Source organism: Lonchura striata, chromosome Z (assembly GCF_046129695.1).
Source record: "Lonchura striata isolate bLonStr1 chromosome Z, bLonStr1.mat, whole genome shotgun sequence".
NCBI lineage: Eukaryota > Metazoa > Chordata > Aves > Passeriformes > Estrildidae > Lonchura > Lonchura striata.
In genome coordinates, this window is record NC_134642.1 from 9,455,401 (window position 1) to 9,482,839 (window position 27,439).

Sequence of the window (27,439 nt, forward strand, 5' to 3'; positions counted from 1 at the left end):
TCTTGAGATGTAAGAACCTATTGAAGGAGTGCAAAAATCAATAAACAATAAATAAAAAATCAAGAGCTGTTCTTAAACTGACTTACATTATATTTTACATTTACACTCTATACACTTTCAGAGAGGTTGAATTTCATTGTAGGACACATTTCTGTGCTTAATGTCATAAGAGATCATGTAACATTTCCAGTTTATTCTTTCTGTGTACTGTATATACAACCTAATCATTAGGGTGTGCAGTGAGCATTAAGGGATCATTAATATTGCAGGAAATAAATACAAAATATTTCTTTTTGCTTCCTATTCTAAAAGAGGATACTTTAATATTTTATTTCCCTTGTTTCAGTCAGTGGGTTGAACTATAGAGGAAACAGAATAAGAGGGGTGGAAGTTGCATTTAGTATTATGAAATAGTCTTAAGAAATCTCATATCATTGCTCTTGTAGCCATTATTCAGCCATAGTTATTTCAGACTACTAAGTTTATTGATCATTTCTGTGGAATATTATTTAGCTCTGAATAATATCTTTTGTTTTCTATGAATTTCTTGATTACCCTCAGGTTATAAGAATATTGAACAGTGTGGATTTTTTACTGTTTTATAAAGGGTTTATCAGGATTTTGCTTTGTTTCTGAAGTATTTTGAATTTTTTTATTTTTACTGTAAAAGTTGATTTGGGGTTTCATTTAACATGAAGCATTATAAACTAAAGGTTTATGATTAAAATTAAATTAAAGATTCTTCTCGGCATATGTCATTTAAGCACAAGATTTGATGCAATTAAAAATTAGGATTTTGTCAATATGTTTTCATGGTGTGAAAATATTTATTTCATTGCTGTTACAATATCTCATCTTGAAATTAGAATGTGGTAGTCATTCTGTTGGTGCCAAAATCATTTTAAGGAGATGAAAATTAATATAGTGGATTAGTTCAGGTATAATGTAAACAATCAGTAGTGGAATTTCATCAGGGTGTAATCAGGGTGTAAAGTGAAAAAGAAGACACAATTTTTGCTATGTAAATCCCTAGTAAAATGAGAATTGAAACTTAAAAGGCATTTTCACCATCTATTATTCATATATAATATTTCCAGGGTGAACAGAGACAAAAGAAAGAAAAAACACCTATTTATTTTAGTATGAATTTTATCTTTCTTTATTTTGCAGGATGCGTGGGTCAAGTACACTCACTCAAGAGACAGAAAACTCCATAAATTTTTCTACATTTTTCTTCAGTAAATTTGACCTTCTAGTCCTCTGTTTTCTAAGATACAAAATCTCACATGGAAAAAGAACATAATTGATTGCAAACATTACATTTTGGTAACAATTAAATAAAGGATAAAATTTGATTAACGTGCAGATAGCATTTGCCTAGGTATACGCAATATCATCTATATGCTAAATATATAAATAAGTTCCAGAAAAGATTATTTTGTCTAAGTATTTTTGTCTAAAATGTATGCCCTTCTTGAGGCAGGGTGGGAATTTTGATTTACTCCCAAACTGTTAATTTGTTCTTCTAGTTGCACTAAACATTGCCAAGAAAGAAAATTGTTACTTTCTCTGAAGAGCATAAAATATATTTGGTATGGAAAGATTTCTCCATAAAAGTAGTGCTGACATTTGAATGCATCTCAGTCTAGATAAATATACTGAATCTCATAATCTCATATACATTCAGTCTCAGTCAACATTTTTTTAATATGTTTTAAATAAATTTCCATATGCGAAATAGTAAGGAAAAAAAATCCGAGTTATGAAGAAATACTATGAAATTTGAAATCAACAAGGAACTAGTTACCTTATATGGAGCCAGTTTGCTTCTCAAAGCAACATTGCACTAAAAAGAAATCTAACCTTTGCAAGATAGCAGAAGGGACATCTTGTAACTACTAAAAAAGAAAGTAAATTATATGGTCCTTAGAACAGCTGTTACCCATGTCCAGCTGTGTATTTAAAAAACCTAAAGCAATAGTTTTCATTCATATAAATATTTTCTAACATTTCAGCATTTAAATTCCAGTCCTAGAAAAAGTTTTCATTTCATGGCAGTTTTTTTTTTTTCCATTCTTGCAAGGAGTAAATATTTTACCATCAGTAATTATTCTAAGAATTTTTTGAATCTTTAAATAATTCAGATATTTTCATTGAGTTATTAAATTTTTAAAAAATGAAATAAAGAAGAAGAAGGAAAAGAAAATTGATTCCTGACATAGATATTAATCTAAGCATTTTGTTGTTGATGCCAAAAATTATTGTTTGGCAATATTTCTTTTACCTGGTGTATTTGTTCTTTTTGTGCTACAAAGCAAAAGTTGGGCAATGCTGGAGCAAGGCAGATAGGACTGCTGCAACCCTCATCTATTTAAGTTTTGTCTGTTCAAAACTTAAATACTCACTCATTCTAAGTGAGTTCAGATGCTTGATTTTCTGGTAGAATGGATTTCTGGGAATTAATGCACAGAATTTGCCATCCTGCTGGGAACTAGTAGTCTTCTGGATTACTTGTATCCATTTTTGATTTCACTGAATGATGTCTCAAAGCAAATACAATGGGCAGTGAGACTAGTCTATTGAAATTAGAGATTTATTGGGGGTATTGGTTTCAATATCTTTAAGTTTATTACAGTTTAATATGATCATGATCAGCCCTGATCAACCCCAACACAACTTCTCATTCTCAGATAAATGTGCACAGCTTTTAGGACCACATCACTTTTTAAAACTGTTAACTGACTCAATTAACAAACATTCAAAAATTTTGGATATAATGTTATGTGATTTCACTAAAAGCAAATATTTGTGTATCATGTGGCAGTATTTTAGATTTCACAGTGAAATGAAAAGGATTTTTCTTGTCCCATTTTGAAAGAGAGAAAAATAAAAGTCTCTCAGAAAATATTTCCATCCCAGTTATATTCTTGTACTTGAAGACATAATCCTCTTCTGAGCACTTTCCACAAATCAGTCCACTGCTGTCTTAGCACATTTAAGGCCTCATAATGTAGAATTCAGAAGGGGGAGGGAAGAAATTACCATTATATTACTGTTATAGTCCTGGAAGGTGATGTAAATTATTTGACTTAATTCCTGATAATAAATTTTCAGGGGTACCAAATTAGTGCATAAATATACCATCCTACAGAGTGCTATTTAGAAAGGAACTGCAGTAAAACTCTTTTTAGTAAACCCTTTTTAATTCTCAAAAGTCATTAATGGAAAGAAAAAGGTATTATATATGAGAAGGGCATATGGAAAGTTTTGCTATAAACAGCATTCCACTGTTCAAGATCTTTATGGGACACTTAAATTTTTTTTTTATCAGGTTAGCATTTAAATTGTATTTATTACTTTTTATAATAGTACTGGGTTACTGATACTGTGGGGTGTCATATATTTCTACTTCTACTGTCTTCTAAACCAAGATCAATTTTACCAAATCCTAAAAATAATGAGGAAAAAAAATCTAAGAGCACAATGAAAAAAATAGTGCCTGTGGGATGATAAACATGTTAAGTTCACACTCTGATAATGAGGAAAACATGAGGTATTCACTTTATATTCAAAGTCTTCTAGAATCACAATATCGAAGATATTATTGATATTGGCAAAACCTTTTTCTTCTTATTAGCTAAAATAGGTAATATGCTTAATAATATTTAACTGCTGGATTCTGACCATAAGAATGGGATTTATAAACATTCTAAAAGAAAATGAAGAAAAAAGGAGCCCAAGGATTCAATAGAAGGGATTCTTAGGATACAATTTCCGTAAGGAACAGTAAGGGGTAGTGAAGAGGCTGTGAGAGTGTTCCCAAGAAAGTCATTATGATGTATAGAGTAGGGAGTTTTTTTTCAATTGAGTAGTAAATTGAGTTTTTAACCTGAAAAATCTGCTTGTGTTGAATGGAAAAATAGCAAAATTCTCATCTGAACTGATGAATTTATCTGAAAGTTGCATAGATTAAAATAAAAAAGAAGGACAATTTAAAAAATGAAAGTTTTTACAGTTTGTCTTATATTATATATATAATAATATATAATATATAACATATAATAAATATATAACATATAACATATAATATATAATATATAATATATAATATATAATATATAATATATAATATATAATATATAATATATAATATATAATAATATATAATATATAATAAAATAATAATATATTATATAATAGATTTAAATTTGTCTTATATAATATATAATAAGATAATATTTAAAAATATTATATATTTTTAAATTGAAGAGAAGTATCCAAAGTTAGGTACTTTTATTTGTAGATTCAAGACAACTGAACTTCAATAACCTATAAGAAAAAAAACAAGTAAATGTACCATTGATGTATTAAAACAAAAAGCTACCAGTATGTTTGAATGCTTCTTTTACTTGTATATTTCATATTTACATAAAGCAAAGAAAACCAATCTTGAAAAAAGAAATATTAAATTAGTCCCATTGTATACTGATTGTATGAAAAGAGAAATAGAAATCTACAGAAGATGGGGCCCCTGCACTAGATTTTTCAGTTCACCAATTTCTTTGAAAATTGATAACTTTAACAATGCAATATCCCATAAGTAGTGTAAGAGTATATATTTGTAATATAACGTGTTATATGTAATGTGTAGAGAAAAAAGTCAGTTTTTAGTAACTTTACTAAAACAAGCCACAGACTAAGTAGAGAAATTACCTTTACCCTAGCAGAGCTCATCATTCTTAACCTAAAAGTGTTGCTTCCACCAAAGGACACTATTACCATTTCCAGTCTTATATGGAAGATGATAAGACTCAAAACACAAAAACTAATTCCAGATTTGTGGTTTACAGAATGACAGAATGCTGAATCTTTCCATTATAAACTGTTGACTTAACAAGATCTTCCACAGATCAACATGCAATCTTTGTCTATATAATTCAGTCACTGCTGAGTTGAAATCAATTTAAACTTTCACCTAGAAAAGAAAAGCTGCTTTTACCATTTCTTGCTCACTTAAGTCTCAATTCATACACAGGTGTTATCTCTATCTTGGTCAGGTGTTCCAAAGAGTGATGACTTTAGTATATGAATTAATTGGGCTCCTGACAGTTACAATGATGACAATGACTTAAATGGTATGGAAATAATTTTAAAACTCTAAAAGCTGCTTTTATCAAGTTATAGTTCATTTTTGTTGATTTACTTGAGTACTGATTCAAGATATTCCTCAGAGATGTGCTAGAAGCTGAGCGAGTTCTACAATAAAAGTGATATACTATATAGCAACAACTATTCTTCAACTGCAGTCAACATGGAAACTGCTCTGTGCTGTATTTTTTATTGTGTTTTCTCTTTGTGGCCTGCCTTTGATTTTGTTTGTGCTTTATATCATAGGATCAGTTTGTCCCTAGAAGTCTATAGGGAAACCTCTGATACCTCTTGTTTATTTTCTCAGATCTTATACTACACTATAGTGTATGTCCTAGGGAAAATTATTTGTACTTTAAAGTTATTTTGTTAAAAACAGATGTTTGCAGTGCAAGCCTTGAATAAGATTCCATTAGAGAGCTCACAATTCTCTTACTGTGAGTGTGGGATTGGAGGAAGATTTTCAGATAAGCCTATTTATTTCAGATAGGGGAAAAAAGTAACTTTGCTACCTAATAGCATACTTTCAGAACTGCTGTTTCAGGATTTGTAACATTCAGCATAAGAACAGATGTCACACGTTTGTAAAGCCATATGTATTATCCAATAATAGAAACTTCCTTTTGCACTGGAAAAATACCAATATTTCTGTGTCATTGCAAATGTGAAAAGCTAAGGCATTTGTAAGTACTTTAGTTGAATTCCTTTTGCCATAACAAAATAAGTCTGAGATAACTGATTTTCAGGGACGGTTTATGTTCAAGTGAAAAGGTTTGTCTCTGATTCAACAGCATTAAAATCAAGTTTCTAATCTATATAAATGCCTTTAAGGGAAAATGTCACCCACCATTTCCTTGTGAGTCTAATTTTTGTAATTTTTGTTCTTCAGTGTAAATGTCTATGAAATATGTGGAGTTGCAAGAACAGAATAGTAATCAATAAGGTGCAGTTGCTATCTACAGGCTTAGATTTTCTTAATATTTTACCTTCAAGTAATTGAGAGATGTTAGCACTATAGTTCCAGAACCATCATTACTTGTGAATAGTAAACAAATTGTTGTGGCATATTGTGAATATATCTTAGATGAAGTACAGAGAATTAACTCTCTTAATTAAATAAACAATTAAAAAGACTTTTTAATTCATTTTTTTCAAGAATGTTGGTCTGTACTTGTACTGCTAAACCCACTGCTCTTGAGAATGATGATTAATCTTTCTGATTTTGGTAATGGCAAGTTCTACTTCGCAAGAGGAATTAAATCAGAATTCTATTCTTTCTGGTAGGATGGCTGAGAATCTTCCTTTCTACCCAAACCTCAAAAATAATATTCAACAATAATATGAAACAATATTATGGTGTCTGCTAATCCTACAGCACATTTTAAACTCTTATATAGAAGGCACTTGTCATTCATAGTGTGAAGATTAAAGGTTTCATCTGTATAGTTTTCCTCATAATTACAATTTAGGTTACTTTAACACAGTTTATGGAATATTGTTCTCATGAAAAGTTCAAATGCCAAAATCGGCAGAAAATATAACTAGAATAGGTACACTAGTATTTTTGTTGTTGTGGTTTACTGATCACTTTGAACCATAGCAATGTAAAGACATGGACTCACAAAACAACAACAAAAAACCCACCACCACCACCAAAATTAACAGTTTTTGCATTAAAAAAATCCTCATGTACTTTAAAGACCACCCTAATGTAAAAAAATTATATTCCCTTACTTGTCAGTATTAGAATGATTTTTTTCAATATATTCCTGAAAATCTTATTTTGCAAAATATATATTTTTATTTTTTAATTTTAATTTTAATATTAATTTTATAATTTTAAAAAAGTATATTATTCATTAGAGTTACATGAAATGAAAAATGAAATGTTTTTTCATTTATTATCCTGTATGAATTTCATTACAGACAACATTACTTTCTGCCTGAAAAACAACAAAACAGCAAAACAACTTTTTTCAACTTCATTGAGTCATCTTTCCATGGTGAAGGTTGCTAACCACCACCACAATTCTGCAATATGCTAGAAATATAGCTGACATTGAAAACTCTTAGATCAATAATGAAACATATAAATGTTAGAAATGGAGCTCTTAGTGAGCTCACTAGGACCTCAGTATCTCAGTGTTGTCTTAAATAAAAGGAATGTATTCATATATATATTACTGTATTTGTAAAGATTATTTTGAATAATTTATTAAAGATAGTAATTACAAATTATCATAGTTTGTCTTTACTTCCTAGAATTAAAATATCCTCTTATACATTCCTGCCTCTGCCATTCCTGTTATATCATCATTTTTGCAATTCAGGTGTCTTTCTCTTCTTATCTTTAACTTCTCCTTAACTATCTGACTCTTGCATCTCCCCCAGAAATATCATGGATACTGGAAAATCCAGTAATACAGCTGAAGAATTAATACTTTTCAGATTGCCTGTACAGTCTGTTTGTATTTCATTATGTCAAATAATCTTGACATAATGCCTCTTCAAACATTTTCCCAAAGGAACCCTGTAGGTTCATCTATTCATGTTACTCAGATTGTATCATATCTGCATTTACTCTCAGAAACTTTCTTTTTTAGTTGCAGTAGCACCTGGTGGAAAAAATCAGAATTTATTCCTTTAATTCTTCACTTATGGGTTTCTCCCTGAGGTAGAGAAACAAAAATTAGCACCAAGTTATTCAGTAAGTAAATTAATCATGTTTCAAGTTTATGGTAATAAAATTTTAGAAAGTTGCCTCTTAGGATATTTTTGAGCATGATGAGATTTGATATTTTTTAAAAACGTGCTTGAGTGGCATGAATCAAATCAACATTAGAAACAAACAAACAAGCAAACCCAAACCCAAAAAGACCACAAAGAAAGCCAGCCAAACCAACAATTAAGCAACCACTAAAACCCAGTTTGATGGCAGTGAAGTTTTGCCGCTTGTTTTTTAGTGGAAGTCTGGATAATTTTATGTGCTCTTTTCAATGTGAACAGATTGGCAAAAGATATGGAAGTTATTATTTCCTCTTATTTAGAAATTATACATTCAGAAAATAAATGCCATTAAAGAAATTTCACAGAATCCCAGAATAATCTGAGTTGGAAGGGACCCTTAAGTACAGTTAAATCCAATTCCTGGCTCTGCCCAACACTACCCCCAGTAGTCACAAAATGAGCCTCAGAAATTGAACTTATTGCTTTTATCATTTCTTTATTTATTATTATGACTAAGAGAAGGTTCAGAGATTCTGAAAAAAAAATAGAATTATACTTCATCAACATTCTTGACAAAAATAAAAGAAAGCTTGAAATCCTTTCATTGAGGTTTACTTTTTATTGTGGTTATAGGTGAGAAACCTGTGATTTTAAGGTTGTTTTTTAAAAAAGGACTTGAAATTTGAACTGAAATTGAACTGAAATTATGAGATAAAACTCTGGAATGAGGTGATGAAGAATTATTAGCAGTACTATTGGCAACATGGCACTGTAGATATTTTATACATTCATATAGTTTTTTCTACATATAATACAATATTTTAAAGAGCATAAAACTGTATTCCAATTTATTATAAATTATAAATTATTTATATGCATACAAAACTGTACAATGGTTTATTTTATAAGGGACTGTAAAAATGATCCAGTTCCAACACTCCTGCCATGAGCAGGTTCACCTTCCACTAGACGAGGCTGCCCATGCATACTGGGCTTGAACACTTCCAGGGATGGGACATCCACAGCTTCTTGAGCAAATTGTTTCAGTGCCTCACCACCCTTGCAGTTAAAAAATTAATTCCTAATTAATACTTAATCTTAATATATTGTCTTTCAGTTTAAAGGTGATCTGTCTTGTCCTGTAACTTCATGCCCCTGTAAGCAGTGTGCCTCCATCTTTCTTGTAGGTCCCCTTTTACTGGAAGCTGCTCTAAGGCCTCCCTGAAGTCTTTTATTCAGGCTGAGCAGCCCAGCTCTGTCAGCCCATCTTCACAGGACAAGTGCTCCAGCCCTCAGATATCTTCAGGGTCCTCCTCTGGACACAGGAGATTCTAGCCTTACATAGACATATTATGGGAACAATAAAAAATAGTGAAGATCTTGAAAAGCCTTATCAGGATTTCAATGTAAAATTTCCATAATATTTTTTTTTTTCATTTTGATTAAGTTCCCAATTAATTTGCATTATTAGAAATGTCACCTGACATTGTTAGTATGATATTATGTTGATTTGTGACCTTTTAGTTCTGAAGGGTAAACCTAAATGACTAAGCAAAATGCATGATTGTGTTGGATGTTACTTAGTTTTTGCAGTATTTCTTTAACTTAGCCAATACAAATTCACAAAATTTCAGAAGAGGATAATGATTCTTGTTTCAGTGTTGATGTGAGAAAATTTGACTTCATAGTGAGGAAAAAGATTTACATTGTCCTCAATAACTTTTCTTCCCTCAATGAGATGATAATTTTCAGCTTCTCCTTGTTGATTTAGTATCAAGGAGGGCACCAGTAAGATGAAACCAGTAAAAGCAGATATAACTGAAGAATTGAGTTGAATTTCCTTATATTCTTCCATTATTTTATTTGGTCTTAGGCAATTCAGGTATAAGCAGGCTGTAAGCAAAGTTAGTTTATATACAAGTCATTAACTTTTTGGATAAGCTGACGTAATGAAAACTACCAGGTTGTCTTTAATTATCAGTGGTTATGCTGGTATTTTTTTCAAACTATTTAGGGAATACCATTTAAGGAAAATGTGTCTCCATTCTCCTGAGGTGCAAATACTTCAGATGCAGGTAAGCTTTAGAGGCTTACAAGATACTTATTGTGTCATAAATTATGTACAGTAATTCAGTCATTTGCATTTTCTGAGAGTGCAGTGGTGCAGTGTCAAAACATAGAACCATACTGTGGAAATTGAGGTGATAAAATAAACATACAAATCAAGGGAAAATTGGTGGATAGTTAATATATTTTATGCATTTTTAATTATCATATAGATTTTGAATCTTAAAATTGGAAAGATAATACCATTTCTTGATGTTCAACACTATCTATATGTTAATATATATAAGCAAATAGAATCAAATTTTCTCTCATTTTTTCTTCCCTCTTTTTAAATGGCATTTGGGAATTTAAGGTAATAACAGCCAAGTAAAATTGGATTAATAACCCATTTTTATTTCCAAGAATTTGGCAAATAAAATGGGATCCTAATGATACACGCAAGCTGTTTATTTTGTAACAGTCAGCATAATGTCGTTTTTTTTTAAAGAAGTCAAAACACCCTCCAACCACCTGCATATAATTATTCATGTCATGTCATATGCATGATATTTCATCTCTCTTCCCGCATATTTTCTGCAATATTTCTACTCTGTTAATTTCTGATCTACTTTGGGTGGTGTCTGGAGAAAAATCACCAGTGGTAGTGTCTTATATCAGTGACTTTATCAAGACATGATATACTTTGCATCTCAGAAGACTCAAACCCTTAATAATCTGAAATAAACAGAATAGGTGCTTAATTATGCACTCTCCTTGTCTCATTTATTTTCTAACCTGTTGTAAAAATGAGAAAATACAATTTTTCTACATCTGTTCATGTGACAGATGTAAGGATGCACAGCAAAGTATTAAGACATGTAGTAGGAAAGCCTGGAGAAACTTTGTCTGACCTAGTAGATGACCTTTTCTCCTCTTTTTATTTTGTATGTTTCTACACTTCTGTTTAGCAAAAGGGAAAACTATTCACGTGATAAGGAAGCAAAGGAAAAATTATTAATATTTTATTTAGTTTTTGTAGAATGTTCACGTTTTCCTGTGTCTTTCTCACAGTTATACAAATGTCAGCTCAAATTACCATTTGAAATTTTGAAAGTGTGTTCGTGAAAATCATGCAGGTTTTGTTTGGTTTGTTTTTAATTAGACCAAACAATAGTGTAACTTTGTATGTGAGAGATAATTTACATTTTGTTTGAAGCAAATATACCATAGTAATATTTAGCTGTAGACATCTCTTTACCAGAGGTAGGAAAAAAATATATAAGTGCACAACTCAAAACGTATTAAACAGTTAACATACTGATCTATTCCATAGTCTTGCATATGACCTTGACATTTTGAATTTTCTCTGATATGTTCTAAAAATTCTCCTTGACTTCTTTTATTAAAAAACACCTCAAAACTATATATATGTTTAAAGAGAAAAAAAAAGGAAAAGTTAAATGAAAAAACTATTCCCAGATGAAGTTACGACAGCTTTTGGCCTGGAGTGTTTATGAGGCTTTCTAATATTTACATATAAAGTACTTTAAAATTAAGCAGAAATACAAATATTCTGGCTTCATTGTTAACAAAATTTATATGGCAAAAAAAATCCCCCAAATTAAATCCCCCCAAAACAACGCCATCCTTTCATGTTAAATGAGGGACTGTGGGATGCTGCTTCCAGGTTGACACCTGAAAACTAAAACATTTATAACTATCAGCTTAGTCTTCTGGAACAAAGATGAAAATAGACTGTTAGAATTATTAAGAAATTTGTAATAAATAAGACAGAAACCCTTGTTATTCCACTGTGAATGTGTATGTGTTGTTCATATTTTCAGTGAACATCTGATCATTCATTGCAAAATAAGATAGCCGAACTGAAAAAATATTCAGAAAATTATGTTTTAAAATATTAAAAAGCAGACATCTGGCATGGAAGAAGAGACAGAATAGACTGGGATTCTTTGGCCTGGAAAAAAGAATATTGGGTATAAATGTGACAGAAATCTGTAAGCACAGTGGCATGAAGAAAAAGAAAGTCAGTTCTTCATTACCTCTACTAGTAAACTGAATGAAAATAATATACCCTGCTCATGACTCAACAAAACTCATCCTTTTGGGGATGTTTCTCCTGATTAGGCAACCTAAACTAGTCCTTTGAAGACCAAATAAAAACCAGATCTTACACTGTAGCATGTCTCACTATTCCTTATAGATATGGCATTAAAAAAAAGCCTTCATTCATTACAGGAGTATCTTTATAGGGATAAATGTAATGGTGAATATTGTCACTAAAATAAGCATATTTTATATCATAGTTTGTGTATTTCCCAAAAACTTTTGTAAGTGCAAATAACTAGGAATGCTCACTATGATGAAATAAACATTCTATGTTTTATAATATTCCTAAATGCGGAAAATTTCACTTGTTCTTTCTAAGAATTAATTGTACCAATTGTTTGTATCATATGGTAAGCACATCCTGATATTAAGTTTGGGATGTTTGAATAATGGATAATCACACTGTGGTATTTTCTGTGGCTCTTATCTGTTTAGACAACATTTATCATGATGCTATTATAATTTTTTGAAGATATTTTGTTTTTCACATGGAGTCTGCATTACACTTGGGTTAATTAGTGTTGTGCGGATTCGAAAGTACATTTTCATTCTACTATGTTATCTCAGAAAACAAATGTTATTCAAGCCAAAAAATCGTACATAAAAAATATCTAACATAGAATAGAAATTAGACTGGAGTAGTAAAGAACTTGTACCAGTTTTTATTTAGCATGGCTAGAAGATCATAGTCTTTAAAAGAAAGAGGTGTATTTTTGTTAGATCCAGATACTCAGTGCAGTTACTACCTTCCATATAACAAAGAGCTAACATTAAAACCAAGAACTTGAAAAAAAATCCTCTGTCAGAATTATTTTAGTGCAGGATCTAATCTTTTGAACAACTGCAACCACTCCAGTTCTATTTGTGATGGTGAGCCTTAGGAACAAGAAGTACCTTGCCTCTGGCAATGTAGACGGGAGAAATTTAAAGTTTGAAAGACATTGTCATGAATGCCAGCAGGAAAATCTGAGCTCTTTAGTGGCAGCTTCTGCAAGACTGCAAAATCTGTGTTGTCTCAGGTGTAGAAAAATATAAAAAGGTATATGTGTATATAGTGTACATAATATAAATAAATTGCAAAATGAGAAAAATAATATTTGTTGTTATAGAAGTTAGGAGAACTTTATTAATGAAAAATACTGCTGTACTTTGATTTAATGATAAATTTATCTCTTAATGATAAAAAGTTGAATTCACTAATGTGAATAAATTTTTTTTTAAGAATGGTTAAATCAAGTCCTGAAATTCAAAAAAAAGAGATTTAATGAGAAGAAAAAGAAAAACAATCATACCTCTTCTTACTGAAGGCTAACTCATGATTTTTAATATATTTAAAATTGCCAGGAACAATATGAAGCATGAATATTTTTAAGTTTGACTTTCTCTTAGTTTCCATTCTTTTGCATCCTAAGGTAGCCTATTTAAAATAAATTATTAATAAATAAATAAAAATACAAACCGCAAATGCACTTGCAGTGTATTAATTGCTTAAAAAATAATTATTTTTGTCTGTTTATAGCACATGCCTTCTTTTCTTTCAGAAATAATAAAAATACATGTAGTTAATAAACTGACTTTTAAAATAAGAAATAAACAGAATTATAAAAAAAAAAAAACCCAGAGGATGAAAAAAGAACAATAAACCCCATAAAAACAGAACTCCAAAACCACAAACTAACTTTCTGGAAAAAGGAAGTAAAATTGGAAATAATTGGGACTGCCAAATTCTAGTTTGATGAAGTAAAACAGCAAGAAAGAGCTAAATTCTTAATTGGATTAAGTACCCATAGCTAATTTTCTGACAAATAGATTTTACTTAAGGACGGCTTGAGTAGTTGATTCATCATGCATGCATTCCTCAGTCTAAATAAAGCACACTGCAATTATTCTAACTTGCATTATTGGTTTGTTACAGCAGATTTTCCACATACTTTGTTCTTTCATCTGACATGTTTTTCTTTATATTTTTTCTAACTTCTTTAATAAAAAAAAAAACAACTTTATTATTGTAATTGAAAATAGTTTCCTCAATGGAATTATTTTAAAATGCTGTCTTAGTCTTTTCTTCACATGAAATCAGATCTTTGCTTTGTTAAAAATGCAGTCAGTTTAGGTGATATCAGTGGAATTATGATGCAGCATTATAGCTGAGCAAAAGTGACTTCTTAAACAAGTATTAGAATAAGAAATATTCTAAACTTAACAAGTAGGTTGTTTTCTGGTGTTTTTTCCTCTTTTTCACACTGAATGGTGAATATACCATCAAAAAAGTCTTACACTTACCATGTTTTCTGTCGTAATTGCAGCCTATCAAGTTTTCAGGCTTGGTTTTGATCATCCTGGGGATGTTAGTTTTAGCATGGATGGAATGTCTCTAATACAGTTCTGTTTAGGATCTTCTGAAGCAATGCATCAATTCTATCAGATTTTTGGTGGCAAGGATTGAAATTCCATTCATAACAGACAGTGTCTTTTCCCAAACTTCCCTATATTTTCAATAATAGAAGTAGTCCTTCAAGAAGTCCTTCAAGTAGGACTTGAAGGTCATATTTGAAGTACAATTTACTTGTGTAGGACAAGTTTTTGTCTGGGTCTGTGTGTAGCTTGTAGGCCCCATACTCAAGCCTTCTTACAAAGGTGAAGATGAGCAGCACGATGACAAAGCTCACGTGGCAGGGAGCAAATCTCTGGCAGCATGAGAGCAGATGTATTGCAAGGGTTGCAAAGAGTAACATGCTATGAAAGCACCATGATGTGGCCAGGAAAGGGAAGCTGGTTGTTATAACTGCAGTGTTCTCCCAGTGTGAGACAGTGACTTCCATCTAAGCTGAAGATATATTCATATGATTTAGGGTGCCCAGCAAGGATCTCTGCGTGAGCATTTCAAAGCCTTGAGAACTGTTACACTGCTTGCACAGCTCTGATGAGTTTTTTCTGTTAATTTAGTTTTGCTGAGCTGGAACTGGATATCGTTTTCTTGGGCCACAATTAGAGAAAACTACAGAAATCCCTGTGTTCAACGTAATCTTTAGATTTATAATGCTGGTTGTAGATTTGGCTAAGTGATTAGAAAGTTATGGCTGGGACAAAATAGAAATTGATGATTCTCCTTTTATTGCAATCAGTAACATCTGTCAAAGACCTCAGAACTTGTTGGGAGAGGTAATTTACTGCTTTGTGATCATGATAAAAACTATGCTGTAAAACCACAGAATAGTCCTAGAACACAATTTGATGAGACATGTAGTTTCTGAAAGTTTGTTCTCACTCTGGTAAAGTGCAGAAAGCAGCAGGATATAAGCTGCCAAGAGACTTTTTAGGAGGTCTTGGTCAAAAAAAGAGCCTGGAAGAAAAGGAAGATTTAAAAGTTAGGTAGCAGCCTTGTCCTCTGTGTCTGCAAATTCAAGTGGCAGTAGCTCTTTGCTTTAGTCTTTTCCTAGAAGAAACCTTGCTAAAAAAGCATTTCTTTAGTTTTGTGTTTCTAAAGTAAACATATAGTAGACAACACAGCAGCAGTTTACTTCTGTTGTGCAAGGAGAAAAGCTACAAAATCTTGAAAGATTATTACAAAATTAAGAAAAATTGTATGAATTTTTTGAAAAAATAATCTTTGCTTAAAGATTTTCTGAATCTTCTGCATAGTAGGTCTAAGTGGGAATTTCATCCCCAAACACAGAATCAAGTGTTCAGCATTTTGAATTGAGTGATAAGAGGGAACTAGACCGGAGTTAGTTACAACACCTTTACAAGTCAAAGGATATTTTCAGTGGATGATTGACAATACTTTTATTTTTTAGAATAATTTTGCTATTTCTGTGGTACTTCTGAGTCTCTGCTGTGTTGCACAAATATCCACGCAGATAGGTGTAGATCAGGACAAACCTCTGTTGCAGAATTTTCCATCTAGATCTTTAGCAGCTAAAAGCTGTTGGAGCCACCTCAGACCTTAGAAGCAAATGTCAAATAGAAAGACTGGATTTCCCCATCTAACATGATAGATGAGTAATTATTTTGTCTAGTATGGGTAAAGGAGGGAAAACAAGTATACAAGTGGGGATCGTGTTTAATTACTTCTCTGTTCGGTTTTGCTTTTTCTCTGTTAGAATACAGATTAATTTGTAAATCCAGTCTGAAATAGGAAGTCTTTTTTTATTATTTATCAAATTAGTTAATTTGTCAAAATATCCTGTCATGCCAACATAAAAAATACAGCACATAAACATACAGATGGTTAATGTTCCAAAACCAGTTTTCATAGTCTTCATCTGTAGAGTAAAAAACTGCAGAGTAATGCCTGTAAGTTTTTGTTTCATATTCATTTATCAGTTTCAATCATTCCAGATCCTAATTATGGTCCTAGAATTTACTATCTGTGGCAGAACCATTTTCTCCTCAATTTATTTTCAATGCATTTTACCTCTTTGGAAAGATGAGCACGACTCTTGGTCTACAGTTCTGTGTATGTTAATAGCTGATCACTACATAGACTACCAACTCCTGGAATTGCCATCTTTGTATGAGAGATGGTAATTTAAATCTTGTTCTTTACTATCTAACAAGTAAAGACCAAGCAGACTGGCAGTCAGCATGGCCTCATGCCTTTGTAGATATGACAGAGGTGAAGTTTTGTGCATTCCTAGTGATTACTGTCCTCATAAGTGTCCCCTTAGGACAGACTTCACACAGACGCAATGTGACAGATAAAATTTCACACAGAATGAATAAGAAACTAACTGAGCATATGTACTGAAAGCAGCATCTGAGAAGTCTGAAGAGATGGTTTTTGTTGTTTTTTTTTAATTTTTACTAGTTTTGAGTTTCAATTAATAATATTTCAGAATAAAAAATTCAGAAGTAGACACATATCTTAAGAAAACCTATGTTTTAATCTATCATAAATAGTTTAGAATTGCAAAAGTGTTAAAAATATTTTAATTTTTTTTTTTTTTAATTTAAGAAATACATGAAAGATTTGTCAAGACATATAAAAATAATGTTTGTGATAATCCATTATTGCATTGTGTGTTTCTTGTTGAGCTTTTAAAATGAGTATTTATTTCAAATGTTTGTGAAGAATTGTTTGTATTTTAAATACATTTAAAAAGCAGTGTGATACTCTTTAAAAATACTTACAAAGCTTCTTATTTTGTGGTTTGGAAAAATATGAGATAACAAAGTGTGACATTTATTAATATTTTTAATAAAATGTGAATGACATTTTCATTTGGAAAGTATTAGAAGTCTTTTACTATGTGTTATTTGAAATATTGTTAGACAGTTGAAGAATGACTTCCATTTTATGACAGATTTAAAAATATTTACAAATTATACCACTTGAATTGTCACGTCCTTTTCCTGTGTCATTTTGACATTATTTCTGATGCAAAGGTGATAATCTGCCTAACAGAAGCAGTCTTCTTTTTATAATTAGCCAGATCATTGATTTATTTAATGACAACAAAGGTTTTTGGGAGCGAACAATTCCTTGTTTCAAAGAGAAGGTGGCTGTTACAAGGTACAGATTATGTGATAGATTGATTTAATTCATAACTTTTAACATAGGTTAAAAAAAATCCAAACTTTTGTAGCTGTAATGAAGTATGAACTTGCCAGCTTTAAAAACAAATTAGATGTCAAAAAATAGAAACTTGAGAATGGTCTTGAGAATGAGTGTGTTGACTTTTCTGGGCCCTTCCTACTTCTTTGAGTGGATTACTCAATATCAGATGGAGGGACCATGAATTGATGAAGTGTTTCACCACCTTCCTTTCCCCAAATATTCATCTGCCTCTAGTAGTTTTAAAAGGCACTGGTGAATTACTCTGTAATTGTTCAGTTAATTATATTATATTGCTATCTAGAAATTTATTTTTAGCCTTTGCTCTCTTGGTTCTCCAAGGAAATCATTCTGGTTTAACTGTGATCAGGCAACTTCGTGTTTGATCTTTATCTTAATTTATTTGTTTCCAGATTTCTGCCTTCCTTAGGAATTAGAATGGAGTTTCTACTGTAGCACACACATTCTGAAATACAGTTATAAAAGGGAGAGAATAAGCTGTTCTCCAATGTGGTGACAAAATGTTTTTTAAACTGGCTTCAGTGGAGTGCCCCTCTGGTCAGATATCAGCAACACTCCTTTTATTTCTTTTTGCTTTTATACATAGAGTATGATAGCACCTGAAGTACTTGCTGTCCTTAACAATGAATTGTGAACTGTACCCACTTAAATGTTGGTTGCAAATGAAGGAGAAAACAGTCCTCAGTAGAATTACTTTTGTCTGATGCAATCTGTGTTTGTAGAGTAAGAATAATTTTACAAATATGCATCGCTGCTAATTTCCCTGTCCGTAATTCAACTGGGGGAATAACATTGAGACATATTTGTGTGTTTGTTACAGGAGTCATATGATAATTTCTTTTCTTTCCCCAAAAAACTCTGCAAGATACTAAATAAAAAAGTAAAAACTTAAAGACAAACCCACTACTAGAGTTCAAATTTAGATATACCTTTGAATTCCTTCAGGTTCTCAGTTAGATCTCAGTTTGAATGTTTTTCAAAAGCATTTCAGAATCAGTTCATCTGTTCAAATGCATTATTTTCTCAAGATGTAAGAGGATTATTCTCCATTTTCTTCTGCCTTGCACTTTGCTTTATCCAGATGCACCAAGTAGGTAGTGATGACTTGCAAACTAAAAGTATCCACTTGAAATAGCTTGATTGTAAGCATTCTGCAGCTCCAGTGTACACCAAAGGCATTTAAAAATGTTACAATATAAGTAAAATCCTTTAAGTTGAAATAGTACAAAAACCCTAAAGCAGTAAACATTCATCTATCACATTCTTTCCTACAGATTGCTGCATGTTTCTATACATTAAAAATAATCTAAAAGTTTGTTTGAAATTAAATCCTATGTCATAAACATTTACTCTAAGAACCAACATTCTATTCTTGTAAAAGAAAATAGCATTTCATGGAGCTCCAAGTTCCATGAGCAATGTCTACATTAAAAGAAAAATTATTACTCTTTACTTATTTTCTTTTCCTACTGTACAGAAAGCCATGATATGCTATCCATCCAGACTTTTCTTTTAAAAAATGGACTTAGGAGCATCTTCATTCCACTCTGGAGTGTTATTTTTTCACTTAGAAAGGCTATTCCTACATGGTCTCTTTTGAGTATCAAAGCTAATTTAATAAAAATTAATTTCCAGAATATTCTTGAGCTAAGGAATTAATTGAGAGTATTTCACTGAGAGATATGACCACCCATGTATCTGTAAACATTTGATCATAATTTTCAGTTCCATGCACAAATGACTTTCACTGTCTCTTATCCTTCAAGCATTTCATAACTGTTAGACATGAATGCAATATTCTGGAAATTATGATATTAGAAGCTGGCAACGCTTTTACTCCATGAGAGTTATGTGGCTTCATTTTTGTCTCACAAGATTGTTGCTGGCATGAGAGCCTTCTTCTAGGAATACCAAGTGAAAACAAAAAGTTTTTGATTCTTTCATTAAAGATGAATTCTTTTTAATATAAAGAAATATCCTTCCTATGCATATTCAATGCCACTTTATCCAGAAATCAGTGAATTATTGAAAGAAAGTGGTTTATTATCTTGCAGTGATGTCTTGGTTGATGCCTTGGAATGTGGACTTCATAATCTATGCAAGTTTCAGACCATTTTCTTTGGTTTGTATTTTGGCTTTAACCCATAGTGATAGATGTACACTAGATGTACATTAGTGATAGATGCACACTAGATGTACACTAGTGATAGATGCACACTAAATATTTGCTCTGTTTACATAGAGAGATTGGCATCACAAATAACCAGCATTCTTCCCATATATTCATTCACCTCCTCTGAAGAAGCAGGGTTATGGTTCATGATGTCATGTGCACTAAGTGAAATTTATTCCCATTTATGCCATGTAAAGTCTGATTTCTGACTATTAGAGTTGAAAAACCTTAAAAGACCTTTAAAATCTGAAATTCATTGCTGTGTTCATCCTGTTGTATCCTTAAGATATATATTTTTGTTTTTTTTACTTACAGGTTATACATTTGTCTCATGCTATAACATCCTTAGCATGGAGCTAGACCTCAGTGATATATGCAGTAACACTAGGGACTCTGAAGTAAGCACTAGGGACTCTGTCTATCTCCGAGGTAAATCAATATTAGTGTAATTTGAACTTGTGTTTTTAAACTTGGGATACAGGCGTTGGGACAGCTGAAGTCGAAACATTGTCAGTTTCTGATACATTTTTTTTTTCCCTCTGTCTCTTTACCTTATTGAAATGAAACGATGAGGTAAAAAATGCTATGGAGGAGATGGGAAGAGTAAAGGAGCCAAATCATTTTAGGTTTCACATAGAAAGTGATGTATCAGAATTACTGTTAATGCTATATTGCTACCTGACCTTCCTTGTACTTTCCACCAGATAGCCCTGTCTGGTGGAAGAAAGCCGGGGACCATCACTGATGCATCTTCATGTGTCAGGTTTTCCCTGTAAGCCACGGAGTAATTCAAATTTGTACCTTGAAAGAGGCTTTGTTACCTAAAATTGTCTTCTCCCATCTCTATCTGATGATTAACTTAATGTTGTTTCTGCGAAGTCTTTCTTTATTCCTTCTGTGTAGGCACCCATGCCACTCTCTGCTTGCCCTTTCCTGTAGCTGATGGGCACCACCATACCAATCAGCTCCTTCCCATCTGCTGAGGGTTGAAGGTGTGTCCATGGCTGCCCACCATGTGCTCTCTCAGTGCATGCCAGATTTGCTGGTCACTGGTATTTGCTAGTCATTTGTTTAATTTGCATTTAAATGCACAGGAGTACTGCAAAGAATGAACTACAATTAATTTGTTGTTTAGGTTATCCAAATACCTGAAGTCTGTGTCAGAAACAAATTCTCCATATGACAAATAACTAGGAACATGGTTTTATTGCATTCAGTGTGGATTTTAAGACACATCCCCTGGGCTCAAAGACAGCACTCTAGTAAATATTCCTAAGTGATCTAGAAGTATGTTTACAGTGCAGACTTTGCTCTCTACCTTACATTTCTTAGGCATCAAATGCCTACTAGAGCAGTAGGCTCCACTATGAATGCTGATGTTGCTGAAAAACTGAAGCTCTGCTTTTGTATTCTAAATGTTCTTAACACTAAATATTTCCCACATATTTTTACTAGTTCCTGATAACTACTGAATGCAACCTAAATATACATTTGCTGAACACTTTTGCACAGAATTAGAATTAGTATACAGAATGTTCTTAGAGCCTTATTGCTCACATCATATCCAAAACATTTAATCTCAGTGAGTTTCTTTAGTTCTCAATTTTATATTATCTTTCATCAGAGTAAAGCTAAAAATATGGAAGTTAGTTGCTTTTAAAAGGTTTTCTAATTATCAGAATGGCAAGCCCTATGTGAAAAGTGAAATTTTGCCACTAAGATTTTTGGTGAAGTGGATGAGATATTTTACTAATGTTACAGCAACCTAAGATATGGAGTGTCATGTCAGCTTATTGTTATACACTAGTCTAAATCCATAATGATGTGTTGAAAAAGAATTCATTTACAGAAATTTCTCTAAAGGTAGAAATCATGAGACATCATATATGAAAAGCCACAGAAATAATTTAGTAGGAAAGCTTATTATTGAACTATTTTATTGCTTGTGATCCTCAGAACATAAGGGTATTTGCTCTACTATTTCTATGTTGCATAGTTAATAAGGTTTCTTCCCTTTCTTTCTAATAATTTAATTTCATTTCAAAGCAAGGTGTGAAATTTTATGAAAAGAAAATTTATACTGTAATATTAATAAAGCGTTTTCATTTTCTTTTTTCATATTGCTTTGAGCAAGCAGAATTCCCACATACTGTTTTGACATTTCAGTGATTTCATACACAGCTGTTGCACTAAATGTATTTTAGTTATTACCTTTCTGGTAGTCTCTGGGTTATGTCATGTATTACAAAACCACAATAGTGAATTGTGATTCCTATCTATATCTCATACAATGAAAACTATACCACCTGCATTTTTTTTTTTTTCAAATTTTAACAATCAAATATGTGGAAAAAACAGGTTAAATATGTTGTTGCAATTTAAAAATATTTCATAACACTTACGGAGTTAATTATTTCTAAGTGTATAAATTCAATTTTGCACTCCAGATTAAAGGCCACTAGTACAAATATTTGTTTACCCAGAAGAATAGTCATTAAACTGCAAATTGATTTGAAAGTGGTGATTAAACAACAAATTGATTTGAAAATAGAAAGGACAGTTGCACTTTAGCCCAGATTCAAAATTCAATGTATTTATATTTTACAGATTTTTTCAAATGGATTTACTGGGAAAAAGTGAAAATAAAACTACCAAAACTTCTTTGGTTTTTACCTTTTGAGATAATCACAGCTGTCTTTGGAATATCAGAGTCTAAAGTCATTGACTACAGATCCATAGTATAAAAGCACATCTATATTCATTTCAGATAAAGTTAGCTAATGTTCAAGCTAATCTTTAATGTTAACGATAGTGTAGAATTCCAGTAATAATATTATGAAACACATTCATATTTTCAATTTTCAAGAATATCTCTGAGTCTATGTGATTAGGTATTAGTAAATAAAACATAGTAGATTCATGCTGTATACTGGGATTTTATGAGGAAGAATTGTTATGATAATTTTTCAAGGGAGAATGTTGTGCCTAGTTGTGTCAATACAAGAGCACCCTCTGATGGTGGCAAGTTACTTCACATAAAATTTTTTACTACATCTGAATGATGAAAGGAAATAAGGTAGATGGAAGAATTCAAAGCACCTGTTGTAGCTGGTGGCTTACAAAAAGATATTTTTATTTTTATTTTATTTTACTTACTAGTCCCCATACCATGTCATCTGGAAAATTAAGTACCTTTTCATTTCAGCTATATTGAACATGAAAGGAATAAAGAAAGAGACAGAAAACACTTTTTATTAAGCTCATTTCCAAATGAGCATAGCTAGTTGTTGACAGACCTCTTCTGACTAACAGTGGTTGTTCAAGGGCCCTTTCATGCACACCTGCACTGTTATATCCAACTGCTACTACTGTAACAAGAAAAAAACCCCACATTTTTACATTACCTTAATTTTAGATATTGAAATCTCCCTCTTCTATATTAATATGAAAGCAAATTGTTTCAATTTTTTTTTCTCAAAAATAACAAAATCCACAACAAAAAAAGGAACCCCCCCACAAAAATAAACCCCAAACAAAACAGAAGGGCTGAATATCTAGAGTCCATTTAGAAATATCAGATGTTACCTTTGATAAATTAACTGGCAAGTGTGGTCTCATCCTCTCTTCATCTCTTAATTCTGGAGCTGTTCTGGAACTTATGTAAACTTATGCTAATATTCCACTCACATAGTGAAGGACCAAAAAATAAAGAGGAAGAACCATGACAGTGAATAAAACACTCACCAAATGTAAAGAAATAAGAGAAAGAGATAGACTGAAAGAGAATTGATACAATTTACTCCACTATCCTTTCTCTGAGCAACAGTGATGGAAAGCTGTAAGTACAGGAGTGGGGATTTAGGTGGTACAAGCGGTGAGCATTTACTGGAACAACAATTTATGATAATTTTCTGCCAAGTTTTTTTCTGTCTGGTCTATATTAAGCAGGTTGTCATTAATATATGCTGCTCTTTTTAAAAAAAAGACATTATGAACACTCAGATTTATGAGTATGTGTAACTGCTGTGTGTTTTAATCAATTTAAGGTAACACTACTATATTTCAACTGTATCTTCAAACAATTCGAGATCTAGTGAAATGTACAGTGAATAACCCATGGCACAGGTCTTCTCACTCTAATACCACTGTTAGTTTTTTGTATGAAACATATCAGCCAGCTTTTGCATATATCATTTTTAACCAATTAAGTCTTAAAAATCTGTTAATTTAACCTCTTTGATCATTTTGTCCTAAGCATAATTGCAATATGGACATATAGGAAAGGAGAGAATTGTCTGGTACAGTGTTCTCTGGTCAGAGTGAAGGACTTTCACATTTTTTCACTTTAACTGAAAAGTTCATACTTCTTGACTTTGGGGAGCAACCTCAAAAGACTAACAAAAACTCACCACAATGGTAATTCCTTGAGAAAAATGAGTCTGAGTGTTTGGATTCTTGTTTAGAAAACTTGTCAATTGAAGTGTACTTGTACTGTGTACTAAGTTATCTGGAATACGTACTCCTTTTTTTTACTGAGATGTAAATAATTTAAACTGTAATATCAACTTGGATGTAATTTAGAAGTATTGGGAGAAAAGGGGAGAGATGAGTTAATCCTGCATCATTCTTTTTTTACGCGGTATTTTATACAAACATTTCCAAGTTACTTCATGCTGATTTTTTCAGCTGTTTTTTCTGGTGTTGGTACTAGAACCTATAAACCACATGATGAAGTTAGGACCATCCTGAGGTACAATAGTACCACAACTTCTCTCCCAACAAAGTTATTCAGGTTTGGTCCCATTCCAGGACTTGTTTTTTAACACTGGATGGAGGTTTGCAGCTAAGTATACTTATATTTATTTATATATGTATATTTTTTAAACTAATATTTGTAATAAATATATTTACTGCAATGGGTACACAATGTATGTAAAATCTTTGTGCATATTATTTAGTAATTTTATTTACAGTGTATATATAGTATATTATATAGTAGAAGTTATATTTGTAAATAGGGGTCATGTCCTCTAGATTATCTGAATTATGGGTCCTATACAGTTTCATTTTTGGGGGAATTTTTGATTGGCGAGAAAGTTTTGGACTGGATGCCTGTATTATCTCTGGTCAACACCCACATGGCTTTCTACATAGAGGATGGACAGAGAAACCAAGGAGTTTTTTTACTTTGTCTTGATGCCAGTTTACCTTCACATCATCATTCTGAGCTTGCCAATGCCCTTCTATGGACAGGACTTCACTTTGCCAATCCAGAGTGCATCTGTGATTTCTGACACCGTAATGAACTGAGTAATTCTGTCTTCAAAGCAGGGTTAAAGTAGCTTGAGATAAAGAAATTACTGGGTTAGGAACTGAGTAGGACAGTTCAGCCAAGTTTGAGAGCAGTTCAGGCTCTCAGTTCATGCTTCAGTACAGCCCAGAATACTTCTACTTCATGGACTAAATTATGTTGTGGACAGTTATCTGCTTAGCTATCTCTGCTCTAAGTGGCCCTGGTACTGTTTATAGTTAAACTGTAATATAGTATTTCAGTGTTTCAAAAACTGCATTCTTTGAGGAAGATGGTATGTTTTCAATCTATTAGGAGGCAGTATAATAAAGTACCTGTAAATACACCAACTAAGAGTCAACAATTATATTGGATTAAGTGTATAACGCTATTAATATTTATGCAAACAATGTTTATTATGTGCAATTATTAGGTGTGTTATTCCTATTAACTGAGGTCCACATGACATCTTTTTAACCTTATATTTTAATATGAGATATCTGTGTAGGTTGTGACAACTCTGCATAATCTAAAGTAATTGCATGTTCCCTATATGTAATTTGGCATAAGAATGAAGTGGTGTGAACAAAGAAGAGGGGTAGGATGAAAGAAGCTCATTATATGGTTATAAATTCTATGTTTTAAAGATTGCTGGATTGGACCATGAAACAGTAATGGTATTCTACTGTAAAGACAGGTCTGTCTGAGATGTCAAATATAATTCTCCTCAAAAAAGCTTACAGGCTACTTTCATAGGTTTCAGGTGCACTTTTAGTTCTGTGACCTGGAGAAAAAGCAGTCTGATTTTGTCCTCTCGTTTTTAAAAGTGGACTTAGACTGAAAAAAAATCAAAATATTTATTTTAGCCTTTAGACTGTTTAAAACAAGCAATAAAGACCATTTAATACTCAACGCAATTGATACACTGTAAAATGTGATTTTCCCAGATAAAAGCCTTGTAAAACTACAGAAAATATACTGGTTTCTAAACTAAGCATTGTGAATGGTGTGAAAGGAGTAGTTTGAATTATTTTTAGGTTATTGTTGAATCCAAACCCCAATTTTTAAATTAAAAAAACACAGTCTAAATATGGTCTACAGTAAAAAAAACCAGGCCATATGCAATCTGTTTTCAAAACTTAAATTGACTTTTATGAGGAGGCTGCTCCCCAAAGCAATTTTGCAAAAATTTAAATCTTAACTGAACACTTCATTTGGTCATAGTACTTAAATTACTGGAGCCTGGTTCTGGTTCAGTCAACAAACTAATTGGCAGTTTCATGGGCAGTTACATACTACAAATAGGATTTGAAGGGACAAGAGGTCTGGAAGGGTCTCACCCTCCAATACTTGGTTTTATCTGATTTTTGTTAGATTTCCTCCTTTAAATGCTGTGTTAGTGGAATTACAAAGCATGAAGCTGAAAGTGGACATTCAAAGTCACTAACTCTCATTGCTTATTGCTAGCCTAATAGGTTAGCTTAAATAAGCTAATTCATTAACTGTTCTGGTTTTCATTTTGATTGGGTAGTTGCGTTGGTTTGGGGTCTTTTAATCTAATTTCTTTTCTTTTCCCCATTGACTGTTCAGTGATTAGAATTTATTGAAATTTTACTAGTACAGGAGAGAGAAGGTGCAAAAATCTGTGTATAGAAAGATAAATAATGAATGCAGTGAAGCTCATCTCAGCTTCTAAAACTTATGGGAAGAGAAGCTGCATACCTAAAGATGTTAGTTGCTATGTACTTCTCCAGCTGCAACATCTGTGGCTTATAGCTATGGCAACAGTACTGTTCATACAGCCAGACAGGTGTAATCTTTTAAATACTGCTCATCTAAATATTTCAGAGAACCATCAGATATTTGGATTCAAAATGTCTGAACAAATTCTTTATGCTTCACCATAAACAGGTCATTACAAAGGAACACCACACAGCCCAGAGAAATCAGAAAATATTCTCTGGTTTTTAGAATGGTACAATTTATTATTACAGCATTTTAAAATTTTCTTCTTTACTTTTTATGTATTTTGTTTTCTTTATGTAAGAAAAATAGAAAGTAGTTTTATCAGTTAAATACTGCAAAAATGTTTGCTTTTTTTCTTTCACCTTGTTAAAAATCTGAAATAAGGATTCAGATAAAAATCTGAAATAAGGATTATTTTTTAAATAAGGATTCTTTTAACTGAAATGCATCTCTTTGGCAATAATTTGGATTCTATAGTTGGAAACAAGTCTTTTATTACCATGATCTGTCAGTATAAGACCATTTTAAATGCAGCATGCTATACATTTGAAATGCAGGCTTGAAATGAAATCCATTTAGTCTTTCAGTAGAAGGAATTTATAGA

At 31.9% G+C, this 27,439-nt stretch overlaps 1 protein-coding gene across 1 annotated transcript in view; it reads left to right on the top strand.

The window, feature by feature from the left end:
• CNTNAP4 (contactin associated protein family member 4) overlaps positions 1-27,439 on the top strand; it is a 203,894-nt gene that overhangs the window by 98,048 nt on the left and 78,407 nt on the right. The gene's annotated exons all lie outside the window — the stretch shown is intronic.